The sequence below is a fragment of the Lepus europaeus genome, chromosome 11, assembly GCF_033115175.1.
Source record: "Lepus europaeus isolate LE1 chromosome 11, mLepTim1.pri, whole genome shotgun sequence".
NCBI lineage: Eukaryota > Metazoa > Chordata > Mammalia > Lagomorpha > Leporidae > Lepus > Lepus europaeus.
This window is the reverse complement of record NC_084837.1, coordinates 87,560,110-87,566,190: the sequence shown is the minus strand read 5'-3', so window position 1 is coordinate 87,566,190 and position 6,081 is coordinate 87,560,110. Positions and strand designations below refer to the sequence as shown.

Below are 6,081 nucleotides of genomic sequence, written 5' to 3'. Positions count from 1 at the left end.
AAAGGGAGAGAGAGGTCTTCCATCTGCGTTTTTAAAAACTATACTTAAGGGGCCAGCGCTGTGGTGCAGTGGATTAAAGCCCTGGCCTAAAGCGCCGGCATCCCATCTGGGCGCCGGTTCAAGTCCCAGATGCTCCTCTTCCAGTCCCGCTCTCTGCTGTGGCCTGGGGCAGTGGAGGATGGCCCAAGTGCTTGGGCTCCTGCACCTGCATGGGAGACCCGGAGGAAGCTCCTGGCTCCCGGCTTCGGATCAGCTCAGCTCTGGCTGTTGCAGCCATCTGGGGAGTGAACCAGCAGATAGAAGACCTCTCTCTCTGTGTCTCTACCTCTCTCTGTAACTCTGTCTTTCAAATAAATAAAATAAATCTTTAAAAAAAAGCTATACTTAAAATGGATTTATTTTTCTTCAGGATTTCTTTCACACTTCTTTTAACAGTTTCAATGTCAATGTATTGAATTAAGGAGTTAAGTACATGGGTTCTGGGGCAAGACTGCCTGAATTTGCATCATACTATCATTCATAGCTATGTGACCTTGGGCAAACTACTTAGTCTGCTTCCTCGCCTGTGAAATGGCTAGAATAATAATACCTATATGCTTATTTATAAGGGCTGAAAGTGTTAAATGTCTATGAAGCATCCAGTGAGTTCCTGATAAAAATTAATGGTGTATTATTTTCAGGACTAAACATTTTTACATCACTAATAAAATTATAGGGAAGTCACTATCATTATGTTCTTAGAATTGTATCTACAAATCATGTTGAATCTGTTAAAAACTAATTAAAAGTTAAAATTTTAAAATAAGAAGCAAAAAAGACATAGTAATTTGAATAACAATCATATTTAAAAAAAAAAAAAACTTTCTCCTGATAATCGTCTTGATTCTGAAACTGAGGTGAGAAACTGGAATTCAGGTGGGTCTACAGAACATGGACAGAGACAGACCATATCATCCCAAACAGGCCACTGCCTAAAAATGGGTGTTCAATCCCAAGTTTTTAAAGGACATTTTAAGACTAGCCAATGGCAGAGGTATCTAGATTAACATATCCCAACTATAATCAAACTAAGGAGAGAATTCATTGGTTACTTCCCAAGAATGTTAAGTAAACCAATTTTAGTTGATCTTTCTTAATATTTGCTCTTTCTTATGGTAGTTAAGTTGTTTCCTTATGAACTACAGACTATTTGTTGAGCCAGATAAACCAGAAAAGATAACATGAGGGCAGTTCAGAAGTTCGCAGAAAATGGAATTAAAAGTTGTTTATTTTGTGAACATTTTTTTGAAATCTATGCAGCTTTCTCAAAATGCACAGCTCCATGACCTTTTTAAAGCTTCCTCATACATAGTAAGACAGTCTTCCAAGAAAGATAGATCAGCTCCCTGGCTGACATCCCACATCGGAGCTGAGATGCAATCTGCAGACTGTGTCATCTTGGTGTTCCTGCGTGCCTTACACCACACGCAGAGGATCCCTCTCTGTCTCTGACAGCATAGATTAATCTTATTCTCCAAGTGGGCACCCAGCGTATTACAAAGGTCAGAAAGGAAGCCTCATTCTGTGTTACTGTGTTCACAGACGATGCCATTGACTCCTCAGGAAGTAGCATCGGAGCATCACGATGGGACATCTCACCTGTCAGGTGAAGGTTGGCTTTCACACCCCGCAGGATGTGTGGAAGAACCAGCACCCAGGGCCACAGCTCCGGCCCACGACTCTGAGGTTCTTCCTACCCCAAGAGCTAAGCGAATATGAGTTAGTTGGAGATGTCTTTTGATTCGCTCAATCATGGTTGCCAGGGAAACAGATTCATCCATGGTGCATAACTGTCCCATCCAGTATGTAGAAGCAAAGGCTTCTCCAGCGACAGAATTCCAGCTCTCTGACAAAGTTGTCCGTGTTGGGAAAGCTGAGCCACCCCCTGCATCAATGCCTTCTCAGTACAATTCAGGCTGATCCGTGTTTGTTCCTCATCACCAATCCGAGCAGAAAAAGAAGTGACAGAAACACCTTCGATTTCTCTCACTGCAGACACGACTTTGTCCAGAGCTTGGGTATGGTTAATGTTGAATTCTCTCCAGTGGGTTCCCTCTGTAGGATAGCTGTGAGCTCTGGAAGGACATACGGGCCTGCATGTGTGGGCTCCAAGCCCTTTGGACAACCAGTTGTTCACTCCCTGGGGTGCAGTGTCATAGGCTGTGGGAGGAAAGTAGATGGCGACTCTGTTTTCCAAAGCCCGAATCACCAGGCACTCATTCCAGGACTTCCAGGTTGTACACTTTACAGGTAGGAAGATGGGTGATGGAAGGCAGGGATGAGATCTGCCTTCTTATGCAGAGCTTCCTCCATCACCGGCTCAGTCGAGTCATTGGTCAGGAAGAGTGTATTCACAGTATATGATGGGCTGGTTCTACCCGCAATCCAACATTGTCTCACCTCTCAGCAAAAGACAGGGAGGCAAAGTCATTCAAGGAGGAGATGAGAGTCTTCAGGTCCATGAAGGAACGGGAAGAAATGCAGTTCAGAGAATGGACTAGCTGGACTGTCGTGGGGACCAGGCATACACGGATGACAACATACAGCAATCAGGCAAAACTCAGTCGGAGTCCAGGTACATCTCTGTAGCCACCACTTCCTGTCCCGAGCCTGCAACCTGGGGCACTATTTCTTACACTGAGACTGCAAACTGTCCACAACATCTAAATGTACAGACAGTGTTACCTGCATTGCTTTTCTTCCTAAGTTTCTCTAGCTGTTTGTGTAATTTAGGAAGCAGTAGCTCAGGACATTATAAAACACTCCTTAAGTAATTTAGAGGGGCTCTTTTGCAAGGCCCAGCCCCACCCATGCAAACATTATTTTAAAATACTGATTTTGGATTCCTGGTCTTCAGTTTGTCGTTTTTGTAACTGCTTCAGCACTTCCTTCCCAGCGAGAGGCTGTGGCCTTGCTCCAAACAACACTACATGTCTTCCTCTAAGTCCCCAGGTTTGTTTTGGTTCCCTACAACTGGGCTGTCACTCTCTGAATTGCTGTTTGCAGAGCCCGCTGGGAGGGAATACCAGAATGGGCTCTTGCAGCACCATACACAGCGCCAAGGAGCTTGGAAACCACTGGGAGGAGCAGCTGGTGGGAAAATGGCAGGTCGCCCTGGGACCCCTCGTCCCACCCTGTGGGGACACCAAGGACACTGGAGATCTGTGTTTATAATTTCCCAGGGGCCTGGCACGTTGCTCTGTTGTCCCAGTGACTCACATGATCATTTTCCAGGCCTTCGAACTGGGTCAACAGCTTTGTTTGCCCAGGTTGCTCCCCTGGGAGGTCACTCTAAGGAAAGCAGGCTGCGTGGGGATGTTTGGCCAGGTGATTCTTTTTACAGGCATTTAGCCTGAGGAAATATTACCAGTATGCAAGCCAGCAGTTAAGAGAATTGAAAGCGTCCCAGAATCCAGGCTAAACTAACACTAACAGGCGTCAGCTAAGTGTTAGCCGCATTGCTCTCTCCAATGGAGAACGGAAAAGATGCTTTGGGAAGCCCTAGACCAAGATGCCCACTCCTAGCAGATAAGAAAACAGAAGCTTGTGCTACAAATCTAGTTACAGAAGCTTCCATTAAATGTGTGGCCAGGACCTGATCAATTTATTTATTAAGCAATACAATCAACCCAGGTCAGGATTTCTCAAATTTTAGAAGCCGCAGACCCCAAGAACATATCTGAAGACTTTCAAATCCAAGTTTTTATAACTCAGAATGTTTCTCATAGCAGCCTTATTCCGAATGTCCAGAAAAAGGAAACAAACCAAATTCTAGCAACTGATGGATGGAGAAACAATGAGGGAAATACTGAGAGGAAAGGGTCCCATCGTGTCCGTGTGCCCGCAGGTCCTTGAGCCAGGCCCAAGTGCATAGCTATGGCCTTGAGGCTCCTGACTCGGGGTGCCTAGGACATGGCAGAAATTCACATCAGTGCACAGGGTAGGCTGTGCTATGGACTTTTGGCGTTCAAACTTGGTGAAAGAACAAGCAAAAAACAGACCAGCCAAGTGATAACTGTAGATGGTGAAATGCGTTCTGGGAAAGACAAGCTTGCCAACAAAACAAGCAGAGAAACCAGGCCTGAAGCAGCGATCCACTATGCAGACAGCACCGAAAGAGATGGAAAACCCCTTGATGTCAGGTTCAGGAATGTATAAAGATCTAAACAGCAGCAATAGCTAGGGTCTGTGTCAAGGCCCTGCAACGTGACCCAGCGAGTCAAACTGCTGCCTGCCAGCATCCCAGATTGGCACCGGTTCAAGTCCTGGTTGCTCCACTTTCAATTCAGCTTCCTGCTGGTGTGCCTGGGAGCAGTGGAAGATGGCCCGAATGCTTGGACCCCTGCCATTCATGTTGGAGACCCAGATGGAATTCCAGGCTCCTGGCTTTGGCCTGGCCCAGCCCTAGCTGTTGTAGCCACTTGGGCAATGCAAAGGAAGTGCAAGATTTAGGAAAGAGGGTTGAGGATACTGAACACCTCAGACCTAACAAAGAGCCATGGCTCACCCCAGGGGGATGGTCACACTTTCCACCATCTGTGAGTGCTGGCTCAGAATAAGCTAAACATGCTATATTACACTGTCTTACCCACCTGCCGCTCAGAAGTCAAACTGGAGCTCACCAGAGTGACCGTGTCTCCTGCGAGTTCAGAGAGCTGTCAGGCTGGCCACAAGTACAGCACTCATGTGGGCAACAAGTGAAGCTGACCGAGGGAGCGGCTGCCCTCTGCGAAGGGCGCCTGGCCTTGGGGAAGAAGCTCAGTGTCCTGAACTCTGTGGAGCTTCAACATTAGCGAGGGGGAAAAGGAACGAGCTGAAAATTACACAGTAGAAGGAATAGCCTGGCAGAAAGCAATCTGCCCTGTCGTTTAGTTAATGGCATTGAAGGCATTCAGCTCCCATTGAAAAGGCTTTTGGAAGCTGGCGGCTGTATTTTATCATTGGAACAAAACCAGGTCTGCAGTGAAAGACAGCTCTCAGTAGACACCGTCATCTGGTCCTGGCTGCTCTGTATCACAGAGGTTTCCTACCCTATCCAAAACTTCAAGAAATAAGACCATTTGCATGTCGCCGCCCCCCATCGTCCATCTGCATACGCACAGACGGGCCACATGCCTGCATGTCTGCGCACACACAAGTTGTTCATGCACCAGTTCCCTTTCTGTCTGGTGGGCTTCGGTTTACTTCAGACTCAGATGAAGGAGGTCTTTCAAAAGTTCATGGAAAATGTGTATTATGAAAAAACTGGATGGTTTGCAAATGTTTTTGCACCAAAATAAACAGCTTTTAATTCCATTTTTCCATAAACTTTTTCAAGTTTCCTCATATTAAAGAGTTTTTCTGAAGTGATTATTCTGGGGTCAGTGTTGTGGTAAGCAGGTTAAGCCACCGCCTGCGACGCAGGACCCCATAGCAGAGTGCTGACTGGAATCCTGGCTGCTCCACCTGGGAGAGCTGGATGGAGTTCCAGGCTCCCAGCTTTGGCCTGGCCCAGCCCCAGCTGTTGCAGCCATTTGGGGAGTGAACTAGTGGATGGAAGATAGATCTCTCTGCCTCTCTCTCTCTCTCTCTTTCACTGCCTTTCAAATAATAATCTTTTAAAAAAAAAAAGATAACGTGTTTATTCTATGTCTTTTAGCAACCTAACCACTACACAGGAGTAAAAAAGGCAAGGAGTGAAGAAGTGTCAGAAAAAAGAATACAACTACCACAGATGTATAAAAAATGTATTTATTTTAAAGGAAGTTTTAGAAAAGATTCATGTGATGACCATACATGGCTGGGCTCCTAACTAGATTTGAGCTAAGAATGTTGATAAGATAAAATGCAAAAGCAGTAAAATAATATACTCTCTCTACTATCCCAAAATCAAGTTGTCAATTAAAAATGCACAGCAAGAAAGAAAATCATGTTTCTCTATCCACCTCTATTGAAAATAGGAAAACTTCTTTAAAAGAAAAAAGATTTTTCTGAAAGGCAGAGTGACATAGAGAGAGAAGGAGAAACAGAAATAGACAGACAGAAAGAAATCTTCCATCTGCT

General features: G+C 45.5%; 1 pseudogene; it reads right to left on the bottom strand.

Annotated features, from left to right (window-relative positions):
* Positions 1-1,455: 1,455 nt before the first annotated feature.
* LOC133769597 (NIF3-like protein 1) lies at positions 1,456-2,570 on the bottom strand (annotated as a pseudogene).
* Between the last annotated feature and the right edge of the window lie 3,511 nt (positions 2,571-6,081).